At 39.4% G+C, this 21439-nt stretch overlaps 1 protein-coding gene across 4 annotated transcripts in view; it reads right to left on the bottom strand.

Moving 5' to 3' along the window:
* ENOX1 (ecto-NOX disulfide-thiol exchanger 1) overlaps positions 1-21439 on the bottom strand; it is a 353807-nt gene that overhangs the window by 221836 nt on the left and 110532 nt on the right. For all 4 annotated transcript variants that reach the window (XM_088159695.1, XM_088159696.1, XM_088159694.1 and 1 more), the window contains exon 3: positions 20568-20645. The gene's annotated coding sequence lies outside the window, so the exon portion shown is untranslated. The remainder of the gene's footprint in view (positions 1-20567; positions 20646-21439) is intronic.

Here is a 21439-nt window from a genome sequence, read left to right as displayed (position 1 = left end):
CAACTCATCAGTATGGATTACCGAAACCACTTGCTGCAGAAATAAAGCTACAGCAAGATAGATTAAAAAATAAAACAAAGATTCCCCTTGGGATGTGACAATTCCTTAACCTCAGCCTCAGAAAAAAATAAAACCTTGAAATGGAGAACAGTGATGTGTAGAACCAGATGCTTGGAAGAGAAACAGAAAAATGGCAAAGGAGCTTCAGCAATGATGCTTGATCCAATCTGGTTAAGGGCACAGGTTTACTTTATAGCTCATATTTATCACAGTCAACAAAGCTGAAACTGTACATTCCAAGGTTGCATCTATATTTCAAATTACAAATCCCTATGGTTAGAGGATTTAAAATTCCACCATAAAATCTTGGTCAACGTGATCACAGGCCAAGGGCACTTTTCTTCCTTTAATATAATAATGAAATATTTTGCTTATGACATTGGAGACTTGTAAATTGATTTAAAATAAGAACCTCAGAAAGAAGAGAAAAAAAATCAACTCAACAAACCACTCAGGAGTGATTTCCAATGTCATCTACATATTCTAAGAAGCTTACCCAAATGTTTGCTAGAAAAAAACAAGTTTGATCCCTGATATCGTGTAGTGACTGGCAACAAAGATTATTTATATCAGGTTAAAAGCTTTTTTAATTTAGCACTTCTTTTTCTTTGCTTCCTGCACAGTGATTTTTCCACATTAGAATTCACAGCACATAGCTCTGTGATTCCCTAACGGAGAAATTCATCTGATCCTGTTCAGGTAGCAGGACAAAGACCAATTAAAAAGCCAACTCTTCTAGAAGAACAAGAGATTTATGAGGACAAAGGTTGGTCCAGGTATATGGTCTGGGCATGTCTAGTTGGCCCTACCTAAAAGCAAGCCACCTAAAGCAGTCAAGCAGAGAAACTCAGCTCCTATCCTTCTTTTCAAATCATAGGGATGAATCCAGCCTCCCCTCATGCTCAACTTGACATTTCCCCAGCAGTATATGTCCAAAGGTACATAAAAATGAAATTTTACGGTATTAATTAGCCAAGAACAGCTAAATAAATAGCTCTAATGCTGTCCATGCTATGTCAGCACAAATCCATTGCCTTCTTCTCGTTAGCCCACCTGAGTCTGTACATTATCTGTATCATTACAGACAATCTCAAATTTCCTGACCTTTTCAGTTGTGTGATAATGTTGATATAAACTTAAAGGAACTGTAATTTCTCTTTCTGAAACCCTTTTTCTCCTTGGATTGCAGGACCCTGAATCACAGGAAAGAGAAAGCATATTTCTCAGTTGCCTTAGAGAAAATGACACCTGAGTCCAGCCTGATGTATGCAGGAACATCTTCTGTTATACCCAAAGATAAGTATATTGCTCAGAAGGCTGATCTATTTCAAGTTTAGCTTAATAAAACTAAAACATTGGTTCTTTCTATACTCTTCCTCTGAAACTTTCAATAAAAGTTTTGAAAATAGTTTCTCTTTTAAATATATATTGGTATAGTTTAGATTGTTTTCAACATCCTCGAGTGTCATTGCAAGGAGCTCACAAACACCAACAAATTAATGCCTGGGTTAAGTCTGTTTTGTAGACAGTAATTGCTTGGCCTCGTTTTACAGAACTGGAGTAGACCAGGGTTAAACCCCTTACAAAGGACCACATGTCAAAACACTGAACTGAAAAGTGCAACCAAATGCTGCTGAGCTCCTCTAACTCCTGTTTATACATTATCAGCATCTCTGCAAAAACCCTCAGCACATCTATTCCTGAATGACAGTATTTAATGACTGGTGATCATGCAGAGAGCTGGAATATAAACATACCTCATCAGGGAAAGTTACAGCGAGAATCAGATGTGTACTGCCTGCTATGCTACCAGCCCAAAGTATGTTCCTTTCCCCAGTAAAGAAAGGCCAAAGCATTCTTCTGTTTCACTGAGGAACCAGCTACCCAAAGTGCTTTCATTTACTGGGGGGTGATGCTGTGTACAGAACATATTGCATCTGTAGATGCTTTCCTGTAGACATTTATTGGCTGAATTTTCAGTAATGATACCTGTTTGCCACTATAACAATATAAGTGACACCTTCCAGGTAGTTTCTTTTTTAAAAAATAAAGGTAATTGAAAAACCTCACTTAGCATAATTTCATCACCTTTGTTTAACTCCATTTTTAAGTGTCTGACCTAAAATTCAGATCAACTCCAAAATAAAAAGCCTCTGGCAGAGATGTTTGTAATGCATGTCACACAAAAGAAGGAACGTATAAGCTAACAATGTCAAAACAGAGCTCAACAGAATGCCCTTTTTTTGAAAATTTCATCCCTAATGGGCACTGATGCACTTTTATCTTATCTTTTTTAAGGGATCCAATCTTAAAAAGTCTTCCTCTTACATAGAGCCTGACAAGTTTATTGGAAAAGTCTCTGAATATAATAAAGAAACCTTATGAGGAGAAGTTTGGAAGATGGGATGTTTATATATTACAAGCTCAAACTATAAGCACAGCAGTACTCATCTGATTTACTTACGCCTACACTACCCAAACAGGACAACCAGGAACATGATGGCAGGGACACCCACACACCAGCACATCTCACACTCAGAATTTCTCCCTCAGGGGCCACTCCTGGACAGCTTCATTGGCACCCAGCAGTGCTTTGCACCAACGTGAACAGGGCATCTTGTGCCTTGAGGAACATCACCACGTGAGCACAGCTATGAGAAAGCAGCTCCACGTGGGAATGCTGAGCATCTTAACTGAGATCTACAATATCAGGGATTAAGGTCAGTAAGTAATGCATTAAAGTCAGTGCTGCCAGCCCCGTGGGCCAAATGTCCTGTCTAAAAGCCTTCATGGCTGCCTGAGTCCATTTAAAATAAAAGAAGTAAGCAAAGAAAAACAACCATTTTTTCACTTACAAGGGAAACAAAGTAATCTCTCCATGTCAATTCTGAATGGCAGAGAATAAAATCATTTTACCTAAATGTGAGCAGCACCTCCAGACTTCTCTATGGTTCTCTCCCCATTACTTACAGCATATAAAAAGGGCAATTTAACTGAAGGAGTTTATATTCGGGGCTTTTTTCAGCACTTTTTCCAGAAACTAGCAGATGCCGGTTAATGATCTTTAGACATTAGATCATAAACCACACTCATTTCAAACACTGCAATCCTAGTGATTATTTGTATATCATTAAGCAATATTCTAAAAACAAGCTCAGTGAATCTCCTTATTCTTGCATTTAAATATTCCTTATTGTTTTATTTAAATGCAAAAACATTGGAGAACCTTTTCCCTTATAATTTTTAATTTAGAGACTACAGGCAAAGTTCTTTCCTTCCTTTCATTCCCTCTTCTCAGCAAAACAATATATAAGCACAGTGTCATTACAAAGTGCAACATTTCTTCAGCTTCACAACACACTGGCACAAAGCTGATGACATTTGTCCACACTGCAGCTCCGGATGAGCATTAGAACTGAATCTTATGAGTCTCCTTCTTCCCAGAGTTACAAAGCCACGGGTCCTCACAAGGGGAGCACTTGTTTTAAACTTCAGAAATAGAACAAGATTGTTTATTTGAAAGCAAAGATAGATGGGTTTGAGTCAGACTAGCATGAGTACACCTGGGTGTGCATATATTTAGTAAGTAAAGAAATTGTCAGTATTTTCAAACACACAGAATCTGCACAGCTACATAAATATAAATATAGATATATGTATGGAGACAGCAAGTCTTACATGCACCTATGCATGCATATCTACCTGTATATGCCCAGCCATGCATAGATATTTATAACTGCACACATATATAATAACATGTATTAAACAGTATAATACATATTAAGACATACACATATACAAAGTAATATTCTCTTTCATAACATTAACTCAGATTCAGTTTCGTCTAAATATCTACTTTAAATATTAGTTAGGCCTCTGATTTCACTAGAACCACACTTTAAAAAATTAATTACATAATATATGCTGAAAAACGGCTAGATACATGACAGATAAATTAGTTTCATTTGAAAACATGCCGTGTATGAAAGAAATTAATTTAATAAACATTGTCACTCTCATCCTGCAAAAGCACATATAAGTTCCAGTGAGTTTAGTTGTAATAACTAAAATTATTCATGGGCAAAAGAGTTTTCAGATCAAGGCTATATATGTGATTTGGTTGTTACATTATGTTAATTTTTGGATCTACTATTTCACCATAAAATCTGACAAGGCAGAGTCATTTATGAGACATAAATATAGAGAATTGAATTATAGGGAGTCCTCTACATACATAACAAGATCAATTATTAATTAACATTCAGAGATATGTTGCTGTAGAGAAATTACTTAAGGGCGTCTATTGACAATTCTGGTCATGGATTGGGATCCTTGCCATTCCTTCCATATGGGCCAGGGTGATTCAAACACAGCACCTGGATACAACCTGGCCCCTCTTTGCACTTACTGCAAAGGGGATCCCTCTTCCCCCTGTCCCTCCCACCACTGTTCCAGCCTGTTACTGTGGCTGGAACAAGGCCCAGCCATAGATCACGTTATCCTGCTTAAAGGAAGATAAAAATCTCACCCCCTGACTGCTGCTGTAATTCAGGAGCAGAGCTACCCTTCTGCTGATCAGATCCTGTGCTGGTGCAGCCAGCAGAGCTCTGCTGGCAGTAAGGAGCTGTACAGATCTACACCTGTAAAACACCCACCTCCTACATGCAAATTACATCCAGACCAGCAGCAACCTGGCTGGACCTGTAAGATAGACCTCAGCTAATTCAGATAATCGAAAAAAATGAGATTGAGTTTGAGCATGCTATCCAGACTTTCTCAGCAACATATTCTTTCCTCTGAGGACTCACAGGGGGTAACTCATCCCATGTATCACACCAGTATGGGTTCATCTCACTGATCTGTGGACACCTCCCTCTGAGCTAGTCACTCACAGCTCCCTTCACTGTTAACAGAGAGAAACACTTCTAGGGTGTGATGAATCTGATTTATTTTGCCTGCCTATTTAAAGCTGAGATGATTCTTGTCCTAGAAATGCCTGTTTGTCTCCACTGGCTATGCAGGGTGACTAGCTCTCATGCAGGTGACAAAAGTCTTCTCACCTATATGACAGCTTCACTAGCAACAGTGCTCACACTTAGTAAAATATAACACAAGTACCAAATGTTAACTAAAAACAAATCTTGAACAGACTAATACATGGATATTTCAAGACACAGATCTTAATGCAAGGCAACAATATTCTACTCTGTGCTTTCTGGCCAGAGTTCCAGGAGTATGGAATTGCACAGGAGAAAGTGACATCTATGAACAGCAGCAAAACTTGCTTTCTGTTCCATTTTCAGCAGTCTTCACTGGAGGAAATTTTTTAAAGGACTGCAAAAAAACAATTTCTCATGATCTTCCCCCAGTCAATCTTTCCGATCCTGAAAGAGCCAGAAACTTGCTCTAACTGTGAAGCATAAAAATTAACATGTGTTAACACATGTCTAGTGTTTTCACTAACTGGTTTAAATTTGCAACACAAGTCTACAGATGCCCCAGCAGGGCAAAATGGGATAAAACAGGATGCCCCAATGAGATTAAATATAGGAAACTGTTTTTCAAAGTGCTGTATCCACAAATTTAAGCAGCCTGATGGAGGCACTAATCCACTGATCAGGCCACCTCCACCTCCATTTGGCTTCATTTTGCTGAATCCTTAAAAGCCTTGTCCCATATTTTCCAGGGAGCTGTCCCCTATTCCCTGTCAGCATTTGTAGTACTATAGAAATGATGAATTTTCCTAGGTGGTTAATAGAAACTACAAAAGGAATTAGCTCCAGATGGGTTACGAAATTGATGCCTTCCCCACCACCTTGCAGGCATTAACATTAGAAAGCTTTCTCAAGAAAGAGGAGGTTAGAATAGATGACAGAGAATACAGTGGAAAATACCAATGTAATGTAAGCATAAATGCCATTAATAAATCACAGGCCCAGCACACAACTTCTCATAGCAATTCTCAGAAAGATTGTCCTAATCGATAGTAAATACATAATTCCTCTGAATTTGCTAATTTGTTTTTGAGCAGCATGGACCCACTCCCTAATTTCAAAGCTGTCCTCTAACTCTTTGTGCTATGTAAAGTACACATTTGGACATGCTGAATTCTCTAATTAGTCTATAAATACTTGACTTTTACCCATTGCTTTGGTAAGCGTGATAATTGCTGGGGAAAGGCCAAAGCATTTATGGTCAATCAGATGATGAGGAAAGGAATATGGTCCTTTCAGCGAGTAAAATGTAAGGCATTCTGCGGCAAAGCAGAAGCTATTAGCGGGATCAATATTTCTCCTAGTACCTTAATAAATCATTATATCAAAGAACAGTTGCAGGATGAAGAAAACCTCATTCTACCAACAAGGATGCTTCCAAATCAACAAATAAAACATCATTTAAATTACAAAGACCTAATTGGTGTACAAAGGCAAACAGCAAGCATAGAATACAGCCTCTGATGCTAGGCATGTAAACATTTTAAATCATTAGTGAAGGAAGAAAAGCAGAAAGACAAAGAAACAGCTATGCTAAGAGCTCTCCATGCATAATTTGCAAATTGGTAAATATGCATGAATCCACCACACCGTAGCTGACTGATGGCACCATGTTTGGTGTAGATATCATAGGTGGCAGAAACAGAAGAGCACCTGGAAAAGAGGATAGCCTTTGATATCTTTATTACTGATTGAAAAGGAATCCCCTTGCTGTTATTTGCATTGAGGCTTTTTTCCTCTGCCCCTCCTTAGAGAGCAAAGATTCAGCTAAGATTGGTAAACATTAGAACGAGTGAAAGGAAGAAATATTCTAATGGCTACTTTCAAGTAAGGGAACATCTCTCAGCAGCCACTGCACATCTCTGCTTACCAACACAGCCATCATCACATGTACCCACAAAGCCCTCCTAGCCACCTGACATAAATCACAGTTTTGTCCAAAAAAAGGGTGGGGGACCATGATCATGTCCTGCACAGTAGGTAACCCTGCTACACATATACATGTGTATATATATATATATGTGTGTGTGTGTGTGTGTACACATATATGGCAGCAAGAAGAAGATAAGGCTCACAGCGTTGCAAACCTACATGTTGCTATGGAGCACACTTCTGCACTGCTTGTGAGCAGCCACCAGCACCTTTTTTTGGAAATGCCAACTCACGGCACTTATGTTTTATAGTGTAACCTTTCAATCTAATAGAGAAATTATGTAACCTAGTGGGGAAAGAGCCACTAGAGTAACAACTCCTTGGGTTCCACCGGGAGAAGAATGTAATACGCTGTTGCAAGCAGCATTTGAGTTTATTCTTTTACATCAGTAATCTGGTTTTAGCTCTTTATTGAAGAAATATTACAAAAAACCAAATGCTTCTCAGTTGTTCAATCACTACTTTTGATTCCTGTCACAGCTTTGGAAGCTTATTCCTAAGTTATTTGGAGGCAAAATTGCTGCCTTTGTGAAGAAGAATCATCTGTTGAAGGAATTTCATTGTGGAATTTAAAGTGGGTACTCTTTGGTTCCCCAGTTCATATTCCATAAGCTTCTAATTCCATAGATGTGATACTTTAGAAGGTCAATTGTCATATGTCTGGAAAGCTGACAGAAAAGTAAACAATGCCAAACAAGAAGGGAGAAGGAACATCCTGTTGCTACATGGTAATAACTCCTCACCCCACTTCAAAAAGCAGACACCTTACCCATCAATCAATATTCTCTGGAAAAGCAGAGTTTTGGCCATATGGTAACAGACCTTAGAGCATCTGCATTTCCACCATATGACCGGCTCTTTCAGTTAAATAAATATAAAAATGGACAGTGCCTAAACTTTTCATGCTCTGAACTCTCTATAGAGATGTATTTATTTTCTCAAACTGTAATTTATTCTGGAAAGAAAAATGGATCAGTCTCTCCATAAGTTATGCCTCAAATCAGTTTGTTGGCTGATCCTCCTGTGGTAGAAAACATCAATCCTGCTTTATAGAGTATAATATGCAAAGTTTAGTAGTAAGGAAACTGCTGTAGTTTATATACTTAACTGCCTATAGGCATCTCAAGAGTTCTTCCTCTCTTCCTGGGGAGATCACATATTCCTCAACTCATCTCATGCCTACTAACACACATCAACATAATTTCTCTGGTAGCATCCCAGGACTAATTCAAAAAGCAATTGGAAATACCCTTTTTTTGCCAGCATCCCAGTATTACTTTTTGCTTGGCATGTATCAGCTTTGTGGACTGTAAACCTCTGGAGGCAGGGACTATTCCTATTTGTTTATGTCCTTAGTGGCCTAAAGGCATTATCAGCTTTATTCATCAAATCATCAGCAGCTGAGGGGATCACTGTGAGCACGACCCAAACTTCAGCCATCACGTCCTACAGGATCACAGGGGGAAGGCTAATGAAGTCCGTGTGCCCTTTCAGTTCTATTATCATAGAAGTCTTTCTTTCTCCAGTGCAGTAAAAAGATGGACTAGCTCTTCAAATAAATAACCAAGAGTGACTGGGGTGGTAGTAAATGGATTTAGCAAAGATTCAGGATTTTCTTATTCTAGTCAGCCTGAACAATTAATTAACAGCTTCCTTCTTTGTCATTAATTTTGTTGCCATAGTAGCCTCTCTAAGTGGTTTCTAACAAACAAGGAAGATTTATCTGTCACACTCTAAATCGATCAGAAAATGAATGATTTCACATTCATTTTTGTTTGATAATGATGGGTAAAGCACAGTGAATCATTACAACAGGGTTCTCTGAGAAGTATAGATTGTCTGTTATCTTAAAAAACAATCCTAAAGAACAGGCCCAGAGATTAAAAGTGAAGTGCCATTTCTATGTAAACAAAATACTATCTCCATTAAGAAATGACAACAATTTATAAATAATAAATAGAAAAAAGTTTCTAGATCCTTTTTTCAACTCCAATTAAGCATATTTTGCTTGGATATAAACACTTTCATGCCTTATTTTTTGCTCCAAATTCACAGCTGGTGAGAAACCATGGAGAAAAACATTGTAAGAGAATTTCCTAAAGAACAGAGTTAAAATTAATGAGTTTAAACAGAGGAAGTTTCTTTTACTTTAGGTTGCTTGGATTGTAAAAAGAACAGCAATCCACAAGGGAGAAAGCAGGGGGGTAGGTACATGTCTGCAAACTAAATTCAGACTAAGTTCTGGCCATCATCATGTGCCAGGGGTTTGGACATGTTTAGAGAACTACAGGCTGCAACCTGCAAATTGGATCAATATGTTTCTTGCCTGATAAATTCCAGGAGGGAGATAACGGGTGCATTATTGGAAAAGATTGTTGTTGCCTTTCTTCTAGAGGACAAGGTGACAGATTCTCTTAAAGAGGTAACGGCTCTTTGCTTTTTCACCAAACAATTCTTTGAAAAGGAATGTCGCTTCAAATCTCGTCCAATCTATAACCTGTCTCAGCTGGAGCAGGGACCAGAGTAGAGTTGGCAACATAGTCAAATTACTCAGATTTTTTTTTTATTAAGAAGCTAGTAATAATCCCAAGGGCAAAATGCTCCAGTCACATCAGTCGACTCTTTCCATGAAGGAAAACAAAACAAACATGAAGACAATGGAACATATGCTCCTCATTATACTTGTCATTTTCTACAGCCAAGCCGAAGTGGCCTTGAATATTCTGTCATACTATTGATACTCAAAGTAATTGACTCAGTTACGGACCACAGTACAGTTAAATCTTTTTGAGATCAAACTTCTTGTTCTTTATCTCACCTCTTGGAAGACCTAAAGTGAAAATTTTTGATCATCTCCCATACTGAACAAGGAATATGAACAATAAAGTACTGGAGAGATCATGCAGTCATGAAAGCTGAGACGCCAGAAATACAGAAGAACATCAAGACATCAAGAACATTCAAAATTTTCAATTTTCTAGTAAAAACGTTTCCATCAGTTTAAAAATTCGCTTTTTTTATTGTTCAGTTTCTCTCCTGGGACCGGCTCCTATAAGCTACCAAACTGTGGAGATAAAACACGTAGAGATAAGCAGACTAAGGATCAGGGACTTACTTCTGGTTGCACTGAGGGATATAAAGTTCTCAATGTTGGTGAGTAGCACAGAGCCTTGTTTCTGACCCATTCCCCCCTCCACCACATCCCCCAGCTGCCCTGGCTCAATAATTTTCCTAGCCATACCCAAAACCATACTAGGGTCATTAAAGAAAATCTTTTTAAAAAATGTTTCTTTTAACATGAATCATTTCTCAGTTCCCACTTACAAAGGATCTGCTGAGCCTTTAAGCTCTGCCAAAAGGAGGGCAGCCTCTGGTGATGAGTGTGGAAATGAGAGCTGGAAGGCAGTATGCTCCCAGATCAGATCTGTGTAATACAGTATCGAAATAATATAAAAATGCAGCCTAAGCGCAAAGAACAAGTCTGAGTCTCATTCACTGTGGTTATTTTTAACTGAACCTCTGCCTGTCCATCTATTACACCTTTCCTGGCAGAACAGGGGCAGTAGCAAATCTGAACCCACTTTTGAGCCAGCATAAAAGTTGGAGAGAAGTCACAAGAGGTAATTTCATTACTGGAAGTTTAATGAAAACCAGCAGCCGGACGGTGAAGCTGCACACAAATTGCTGCCTAGGGAGAGGGAGGCAGGCAGAGCAGCCAACGTGAGCTGTGCCTGGGAGCAGCCCATGGATGGGCAGGTGTGGGCAGCCCTGCCAGCTGGCACCGACATGCCTCGCCCCCAGGGACATGAGGGACAGCCAGGAAACTGAGGGGGGACTTTTAAGGGACTGGGGACGTTAATCCATTGAAGGAGGCTTCTTCTCTGCTCACAGAGTACTTTGTTTCCAGGGCTCTGGGGTGCTTTAAATGTTGTGCAAAGTCTAGCATAGCAGGTGCCTGCATGGTGTGGGAGATGACACCAGCCCCCTGAGTGTTTGCTCTGTTCTGGGTTGGAGACAACTGGAAGCCACATCAACTCACCAGCAGTGCTGAGGCCAAGCTGAATGCACTGATGCCAATCATGGAAATTTATTAGCTTGTACTCAGCATCTTCCTGACTGTGATACACAGCTTCTGGTTGGCTTGGAAAATGGACAGAGAACTCGTCCTCCACTGTGGAGAGGCAAACCCTTAGCTGTAGGCCCATGGACTTTAACTGAGCACCCAAATCCTGGTAGACTGAAATATAAACCAAGATTTCAACTTTGGGGGAAATTCTGCAGAGGGGAGTACAAGTGGAGAACTAAGGAAGTAAGGAAAAGCTTCATAACCAGCCACAGGCTGCTAAGTTAAAACCCTCCACTTTGATTTAGGCTCCACAGTCTTAAGCACATCATGCATTCAGTGCTGAGACTGCCAGCAGTCAAGTGAATCTTCAGAATATGCAGTGAAACACCTCCAAAGAAACAAAACGCTGTCATAAAGGACATCTATGATTCGTGGAGTTTTTTTACTACTTTAAGACCTTAAAATACTTCATTGCATTTGGCTATCAAACATTGACTTCTTTTCTGAAAGCCCATCCTGTGGCACTGCAAGCTGCCTGCTGGCTGTATGGCTCTTGGCAGAGACAAACTTCCTAAACAGAAATCCCAACTGACTTCAACCTACACACGGAGCTACGGAGGTGGAAAAATCAAAGATGCATTAATGGTGGAAGGGTTGCAGGAGTGACCATTACAAAATCTGGAGACAAAGGCCTCTAGCATTAAAGGGGAATGTTCCTGTAAGGATTATAGAAAGATCAGAGGCTCAAAATGCTTCATGCCCCAGAGCAAGAGAACAACCAGGTATCTCTGTATATCTACACTTCATTGGGAACAGATAGGGCATTTGATTGATCTCACTCATGTGTGACAGACACAAGCGCCTGACAGGAGCTGGTCTGCAGAACTTTGGCCAGGATTTCCAAAACATTGCTGAATAGCTCACACAACCCTCCAAGAAAGAAGAAAAAAAAAAAAAGAAAAAAAAAAAAGCCGGCAAAAAGAAAGGAATACTGGGTAATGGCATAAGAATTCACTGCAGAATAAACTACGTCTTTAATCTGTTACTCTATAATCATCTCCACTCTCTTTTCTCTGCTTGTTGCATTGTCACCTCAAAAGAGTAAAAAAGCTAGGTGAAGAGAGCAACACTCAGGAAAGTTTCACGGACTGCCAGGAATACAGAACATCATGATTAACTAAAGTGAATTAGTGGCCCTAAAACATTGAAGAATGGCATTATGAAGCAATTAAGTCTCCTTTAAGCAAAACACATGATATCAATCAATTTTACAAACAGGGTGCTATATTTCAGAGTCAGCCCTCTCCTGGATTTAATACTTGACCTTTGCATTCAGGATCCTTGGTCCCTCTGAAATGTTTTCTTTTATTCTCTTTGGTGCAGGTTCTTATTTCAGTTATATCAGGTCAGGTTTTTTCTGAGACTGTAAGAATAGGGACATCTGCGTGCAACCTGTCAAGTACTGTCGTTACTATCTTCAACTGCTCTTGTAATTCTAGTGCCTCTGTGAAGTCCCATATTATGGAAATTGTCTTTCAATGACCTTCCTCCAGTCAATGTAACATTTCAGCGTACTTTTGTTGGGGGCTGTAAAGGTAGGAGAATTTCCTAAGAAAACCTCTAAGCGCAATAGTAAGAAACCAGTATTAGCAAGAGGGAGAGGACAGGTGGTTTGCCACACACCAGGAGGAAAAGCTATTAGCAGGATCAGTGGAGATCAGAGAGGCACAAAAGTGAACACTGAAGACAAAGGAATGGCAATTCCGTTCATAATAGGAAAAAATAGATTAGAAAGAACTGAGATAAGTTAAAATTTTTCGAATTGTCTAGGCCTTACAAATTTCACCCTAGAATACATATATCACTGACTGAGACAAACTTAGAGCTGCTGGCAATTAACTTTGAGAAGTGAGGTCAGAAACAGTTAACTTAGCAAACACTCAGTGGGAAATAACTAAATAGGCTTTTCTCGCTATGCAAGACCTGAGGTTAGCCAGTAGAGCACAAGCTTCAACAGTCACTGTCACATATATGTGAATATTAGATTGGAAATAAAAAGGAGAATGTTATCTACAAGACACAAGAGGGAATTCTCCTTTATTACTTTGTTTTGGAAAGAGTTCAGCCATAACCTTAGGTGAAGTGTTGGATGCCACATTTTAAAGAGGGTGTAACCGACTAGCAGTGAGTACTCTTAAAAACATGACAAAAAATTGAAGGAATAATTTGTTGATTAATGCAAAGAAGACAGAACTTGGGGAAACCTGACAAAACAGACTGAAAATTTCAAATATGGTTGCAAGAAAAAAGGGAATAACCTATTCCTCTTCATTGCAGGTAGAAGTAACTTACATGTTAAGAAAAGAAAAAAAAGTATTTTTCTAATTGTAAGGGAAATTAAGCATTGGAATGAATTGCTCAGAGAACTCCATCAGTGGAGGCCCTCAGAAATGGGTCAGCCCCAGCTCTAAAGGGAAGTGTCAGTACAAGTGATAACGCTGCAGGACCCTCAAGCTACTTCCTAATTTTCTAGGATAGTTCTAGGACAAAAACCTGTGGCTACTTGGATGAAGAACTTTTTTTCTTTTAGTTCTAGGATATTTTGAGCAATAGTATGTATTATCATTTCCTTAGTTAATTTTTAATAGTGCTCTGAAGGCTCAAAGTTAAAGAGTAGCTTGACCCAAGATATTTTTTCATCTTTCTACTTTTTCCTGTTTGAGCAAAGTTGGTCAAGATTCCTCAGATTCTCATAACACTTCTGGAATTTAATATTCAGTGTTTGTTTCGGGTTTTTTTTCTGAATGTGGGATCAATGACATTAAGCAGAAACACATTCTTTCCTGAATGGTTGCCTACAGCCATTTTTGGGTCATTTCTTCCATACAGTCAACCAACCATATTAAAGTTGACATGGTTTCCTTCAAGCTTTGTTTTTTTTATTCTGGTTAGTTTTTTAACTTGAGGCATCTAGGAGTCACTTTTTCTGTATTTTCCCTTTTCTGAAGTGATAATTGAGCCTAGAAACCTGAGTCATTCTGGAGCAGTATATCTTGGGACTCTCAATCCCAGAATGCTGTATGTGCTACACCTCAGCCTAGAAAGAAGGCTGGAACTTCGTTAAAATCAAGACTTTGCCTTACTATTACTTATGATCTTGATTTGACTTTGCTCAGCTTTGAGTTCTGAAGATGAACAAAGCTCGGTCCAAAATTAAGTTGGTGTCAAAGACTTTTAACTGACAAAAAAGAGGTGAATACTTATCACAGGCATTTTCTAATGCTGATAGCACTGTGAATATATTAATTGCAGGATCAAACTCGCCATCATTCAGGAATTATGTGGCCAGTAGGATTAGGGTAGTGACAATCCCCCTGCACTCAGCACTGTTGAGGCCACACTTCAAGTACTGTGTTCAGTTCTGTACCCTTCAGGTGCTGGGGCATGTCCAGAGAAGAGCAAGGAAGATGGTGAAGGTTTTGAGCACAAGTCTTATGAGGAGTGCCTGAGGAATCTGGGGTTGTTTAGCCTGGAGGAGGCTCAGGGAGATCTTACTGCTCTCTACAACTGCCTGAAAGAAGGTTGTACTGAGGTGGGGTCAACCTTTTCTCCCAAATAACAAGTGACAGGACAATAGGAAATGGCCTCAAGTTGCACCAGGGGAGGTTTATCTTGGATATTAGAGGAAATTTCTTCATTAGAAGAGTTGTCAAGTATTGGAATAGGTTGCCCAAGGAAAACGGTGGAGTCACCATCCCTGGAGGTAGTTAAAAGACATGTAGATGTGGCACTTACGAACATGGTTTAGGGTGGACTCAGCAGTGCTGGGGTAAGGGTAGGACTTGATGATCTTAAAGGTCTTTGTCAACCTAAATGATTCCAAGATTCTATTATTTGCCCTCATGTAAACTAATTCAAAAAATCCTTTAATGTTTACTACTTGAACAGGTAGCCTTTTTTCATACTTTAGCTAAAAAGCAGGAGAAAAGGACAAAACCCTGCCAATATTGTTCTGTGCTGTGGTGGAAAAAAATAAAGGTTGGTTTTTAACTATTCATTTTGGTTGGTGCTTGACCATATGAACAGTCTTTGTTTTTTAAGTAATATCTCTTCAAGTTTCAGAGCTGTTTCTGGAGACTTGAACAGTAGTGGTGACAGTGGATTTCTCCTCTCAGCTGGAGATGTTTTAACAGCCTTTCAGAAGTGAAATCAATTCATATCTTTCTGTATATGGCAACAGACTCTCACTGGAACTTATGACTTTTATCTTATTGTGACACCTGCTTCGGTCAAGGGGATTACTACTCCTGGAAGGTGTCAATACTGATGGTGTTCAGTTGAACAGCTGTCCTCTCTCTTCTATTATTATTATTATTCATGACAGGCGATTGAGTCTTCTGAGGGCCTTAGGGATACAAAACTTAGCAGTTCTTTGCTGCCTTTCTTTTAGAGGGACCTAATGGACAATTATTGTTTCTGAAATGTGCTCTGGCCACCATTTCACCTCATCTATTGTTCAGCTACTTCTGTGCAGGCAGAATGCAGGCAATGAAAAGGTACAAGATGTGACATTATCCATATGCTGAAAGCCATCAGTTGCACACTTAGTGCTCCTCCAACAGTGTCATTCATTACCCAGTATCATACTGAGAGAGTTTAACTGGTGGAAGAGAGAGAAGGCACTAACAGTGACTCCATTTACACACAGCTGAGGCATAATACAGATTGGAGTCATTTTAGCTGAGGGTGTAGTTCCATAATTAATTATTGAACTTTTAAATTCTGGTCTTATTTTACATAATTTGTATTATCTGGAAGTTGTATTGACTATATTCAGCTTCTTAATGCCGGCACTTGTACCAAGAATTTAGCAACACATGGAAGGATGAAGACAGGAAAGAAGTATTTGAAATGGGACCTATGAGATCTGAAAATGCTTATTCTGAAAAACAGATGAACAACCTAAATCAGCTACAATGTAAAGTCATTTTCCCTTCTAATATTTGAAAGATTACCATAAAGAACTGTTCTCTAGCTTCACTATAAATAAGACACCAAATGGCTTCCTATGGAGCAAATAGAGCATAACGTGGATTTTAGAAATACCCAAGTGTTGTGTAGGTCTGGAAGAGATTACATGGGGTGGCACTGAAATATTCTTCACTGACAGATTAGATAAATATATCTCTCTGATTATCTAGACAACTCTGCTCTTGCTGATAGTGAAGGCAAATGAGCCAAATTATCTTTGGTGTCCTAAGGTGTTCTTGACCATTGACATCAAAGATCTCCCTTCTTTTTATGTTATGCCTCAGGAATTAAGATAGGCAAAGATTATCATCAAAGTGCCACTTTGAAGCAGAAGATGATGGCACTGGAGTGAGGCAAGCAAAGAGCCTTACTCCTAACCTGAGCCTATGAAACTTTGCTTCGTTTGCAGGAGTCTCTCAATTGGTTTCCCATTCTTTTGGGAAGTAGCTATAATTAAACAACAGGGAAGTATTTAAGGATGTTTCTGGACCATTCCTGCAGCAGAGGTGGTATTTGCAACCATTCCTAGAAATACCTTGAAAAGAACTCAAAACATAAAATCCAGAAAAAGATCAATCTGCTGTCTGGGTTGGTTGCTTATTTGCTCTTCCTGCATATATATGAGTTTCAGCCTCTTGCAGCTCCTCTGGCCACAGCTCTTACTCAGGTGAGCAAACTGCCATTCTAGATTTTCTCATAGTAACTTGTTCTGTGTCTTGCTGTGGGAAACAAAAAATCAGAGCTGGATGGTAACACACACTCTGAGCCACCATTCAAAAATGAAAATAACAAATGCATATAAAATCATTGAATTGCTGAGGTTGGAAAAGACCTCCAAGATCATCGAGTCCAACTGTTAACCCAGCATGGCCATGTTCACCACTAAACCATGTCCCTAAGTGCCACATGCCCATGTTTTTTGGACACTTACAGGAATGATGACTCCATCACCTCCCTGGACAGCCTGTTCCAGCTGGACAAACCTTTCCGTGAAGAAATTTTTCTTAATATCCAATCTAAACCTTCCCTGGTGCAACTTGAGGCTGTTTCCTCTAACCCCACTGCTTGTAACATGGGAGAAGAGACGAACTCTCACCTCATTACACTCTCCTTTCAGGCAGTTGTAGAGAATGACAGGTTTTCCCTGAGCCTCCTTTTTTTTCAGACTAAACACCCCTAGCTCCCTCAGTCACTCCTTACAAGACTTGTGCTTAAGTCCTTGCACCAGATCATTGTGCTTATAATTAGCTTGCACCTGAGACTCATTATTTGGGCACAAAGAGTTTTGACAAAATCAATCTTGTTTGGATTTCTCTTCTAATAAAATATAACCTTCCCTCCATGGCAGCTTTGTGAGATTCACTTCCCCCACCTTCTCGTTTTATCTTCCCATATTTCCTTCAAGCATCTAGCTTACAGATTTTCTCCAGCTACCAAACTATTTTGTTCCCATCTTTTCAATAATTCAAATATATGCATCAAATACACACATGGCATATTTCCAGGCAGTAATATCCCCTTTCCCTCCTGCCTTTTTGTAGCCAGGTAATTTACATATAAGATGCACAAAGTTAACTATGCTCCTCCACAATCCTGGTTTGTGCACCAGCTCCCTCTGCTTTCTCACTGCAATCCTCCATTGGAGCTTCTGGTGGGACAGGAGGAGGAGATACTTACAAATGACAAAAAAACCCTTGAAATTTGCAGTGAAAGACATGGGATAAATGGAAATAGCTGACCCAGGTTAAACGAATTATTTAGCTAGATCACTATCCTGTTTCCATTCAACATCAATACCAGACACTGCAGAGAAGTGGTACAAGAGAGAGTGGTACACAGTTGCAGAAGCAGCTTCATCCAGACCCCAGGCTGAGGCTTGGCGAGTGTAGCCTTCTGTCACTGCTGTGTAACTGCTGTAACTTCTTCATAAAGGCATAATATGAAAAATATATCTATGATGTCATTCTTATTGATGTAAATATCTATTTCTGCCAATATCTTTTGATAATACCTCAGGGCAAGACTTTCCAAGAGGAAATCACACCTTCTATCTCCTTTACAGTAGAACTGTCTTGCTTTTTAATTTAATTGGTTTTCCTTTGCTTCTGCATTATAATGAAGGTACAGTACACCTATACCCAACTACTTTATGCCACTTAATATACATACATCCAACATGTACATATGAATATCATATTTATCCTCTTTTTAAATGGCACAATACTAATTTGTATGTACATCACAGTTTTCCAAGAACTAGACTGCTGAACAGGGAAACTTTTAAAATGTGTTTTAGACAAATGACTTGCCTAAAACTTTCTCCATATGGCAGCTGTTGATTGCATCACATTGCTGTTTGTATCACATTATTAACACACAGGCCCAACCTCACTTTGCTTTGGCAGTTTTAGCAGTAACTCTTGGAAGCCTTTGGTGAGCCGTGATTCAAACAACACTCATAGACAGGTCTGGAAAGAAAGATTTTATAAAGCTGCTGCTGCTAGCAAAGTAAAGTATGCAAATGCCAACACTGCAACTAGTTTTCTCCCTTTATCCCAAATGTCTTCCAGTGTTTTGCACTTCTTTCTCCCCACCCCCGTCTAAGAAAACCACAAATTTTGCCTGAAGGGATATCATCATTAAAGAAAGAAGCAGTGCAGTCAAAGCCTTAGGATGACACAGATCATTCAACAGTTGTTCAATTACACTGAAAAGCTACTTATTTTTGAACACACAGCTTTCACTCAACACAGGCCCAAGGCACCACCATCAGATTTGTATCTGCAGTATCTCAACCAGTCTGATGTAAGGGTTTTGCTCATTACAGAAGCTGTGCCCTTGTGTGAGGTTTACATGTAAGTTCAAAGAATTTCTAAAGGGTCTTGGAGCTATGTTGCTTTTAAAATGTATTACCAAATCATAATCATTTCCAAGAACGAATTGAAAGTTGCTTTGGATGCCTCTCATCTCCTAAATCCATCTGATTTTGCTTAAGGTTTACAGGCTACTTTCCCTGCAGAATTCCTAGATTAATGAAACAGTATGTGACTACAGAGTCAACAAGGAAAGCAGTCACACCCAAAGCACGCCAAGGTAAACCAAACAAATGAAATACAGCATATTCCAAAACGAACATTTTTGAAAATTGTTATTTAGGACATACAATTCCTACAGACCTCAAATGTGACTGATAGCAAGGTATGACTACTCAGATAGAAAAGTTGATTCCCACACATTTTTCTTAGCAGTTTCTATAAAAATGCTGTTCAGTACTAGCTTTGAAAGCAGTAAGAAATCAAATTTTTCTCCGTTATATAGCTGCATAGAAAAACATATTGAAATGCAGAGGAGTGTTTTCTATCCTCTAAATCAGAGTGATTGCTGGCCACACTATCATTTCAGCTGACAAGGACATAGCATTAGCTACAGGCTTCTCACCACTTCTTGCCACACTGACACTACAGGACTCACACCATTATTATTATATTCTTTTTACAGTCTCTTAAATATAAACTTTTTCTTCCATTTTCGTAAACTTTCTATGAACCTGAGCTCCTCCTGACCCAAAAGCTTCAGTAACTCTGCTGATCCTCTGCTAAGTGTTCTTCTGAAAACATCCACAGCTGTAACTATGGTCAGCTGCTCACATATGAGCAAACTGGGTGGAAGCAATCGATTGCAGGGCCTTTTAGGGTAATGCAGCTCCAAAACATACTGAAAGGCATAGCAGTGAGAAGAAAATGACACACAGGCCCAATTCCTTTCTGCAGTTCAACTCTGTAAACTGCAATCATTCACTTCGAAGGAAAGACAAATGGGTTACTCTACAGCTGTTACAACAGTAACAGAATATAGTTATGTCCTAAGCATCTGGTGAGAAACAAAAATAATTTTTCACAACACTTTCTACAGCATAAAGCTGGATTTGGTTTGCAGGCATTCAAGATAAAAAGATAACAAGTCACCACAAGGGTCTACATGCTGAAATACTGTCCTGGTTCCAGCCGGGGCAGGGTTTCTTTTTGCAATAGCCAGCATCGGGTATGGCCAGGATCCAGAAGTTATCCTGTACCACCTCAGGTCATCTGCCAAGGACCAGGGAAAGGACTTGATTCTGGACTGGGGTATCATGGCAGAGGGAGTGGCCGTGTATTGTCAGAGCTTTCCACAGGGTCAGCAAGATTTCTCTCTCTTACACACACTGTCATTAGTATTGTTGCTGTTACTGTTCCTTTTCTTATCTCATTGCTGTTTCCAGAAGATTGTTCTTATCTCAATCCGTGATCTTTATCTTTTGTAACTCCCACTCTCCTCACCAGTCCACCAAGGGGGAGAGGAAGGGGGAGGGAAGGAGGGAGCAAGGCAGGGAGAAAGGAGGGGAGTGAGCAACATAGAGCTTGGAGTGGTTTCAGTAGGAACACTAAATCGGAGAATACCATTCCTAAACCACAAAAAATAGTCAGAATACAATACAGTGTACAGACCTGTACACTGGAAGGTAACTTCTTAGTGGCCCCATCACAGTATTTCCAATGGAACGTTAGAAATTCTCATGGCCAATCCTGCAAAAAGTGGAAAGAAGAGTTAAAACTAGGAAGTTTCCAAAGGAAAAGCAAGTAAGATCAGCTGTCTCCTTGGATACACAATGCTAAAAGTCAGAGTACAATTGTTTTAGAGGATGTTAAACATTTTCACTACAGGAGCAGCTAGATCATAACAATCATATAAATATAGCAAAGTCCAAGTTAAATAAAATGCAAAGTGGTAAGTTGTTTTTAAAGATATGTTTCAGGATAAAAATGCAACAAATATATGGAACTGGATTAGAAGAAAAGAGAGAATACTGCACCAATTTATATTCCCTTTGAACTGTCTGTAATACAGACCTTAAAGTGCATTTTCAAACATATAGCATACCACAGAACCAAGCACTTATTTCTAGCCTTGGCACTTCTAGGCTTTTGGGAAACGACAGCAGAAACAGTCTAGTGGAATTGTGCTCTGTGACAAAGCATCTACTGGTGGGTTCTGCCCAACATCAATAAACAATTGTTTTTATTTTAAATGAAGGAAACCATTTCAGCAGTAAACAAATGCTTCGTATCTTGCATGAATACTTCAACAGAATCAAAGCAAACCTGTCTTTTCACACCTCCTGCAAGTGCTATTCCAAGTCAAAATACAACTTGTAGCCTGAAATCTATCAGTTGCTAAATTTTCAGTCATGACAACCATGATGCCACGATACATAAGTGATGGTGAAACACAAGACACTAAAGCTTCCCTTCCGAGGGAACTCTCTCCCGGAATCCACACTCATTACTGTAAGGATAATTATCTGTGTATCCCTGAGACC

Source organism: Sturnus vulgaris, chromosome 2, assembly GCF_052056855.1.
Source record: "Sturnus vulgaris isolate bStuVul1 chromosome 2, bStuVul1.hap1, whole genome shotgun sequence".
NCBI lineage: Eukaryota > Metazoa > Chordata > Aves > Passeriformes > Sturnidae > Sturnus > Sturnus vulgaris.
The sequence above is the reverse complement of the archived record's forward strand: the minus strand, read 5'-3'. Positions and strand labels throughout refer to the sequence as shown.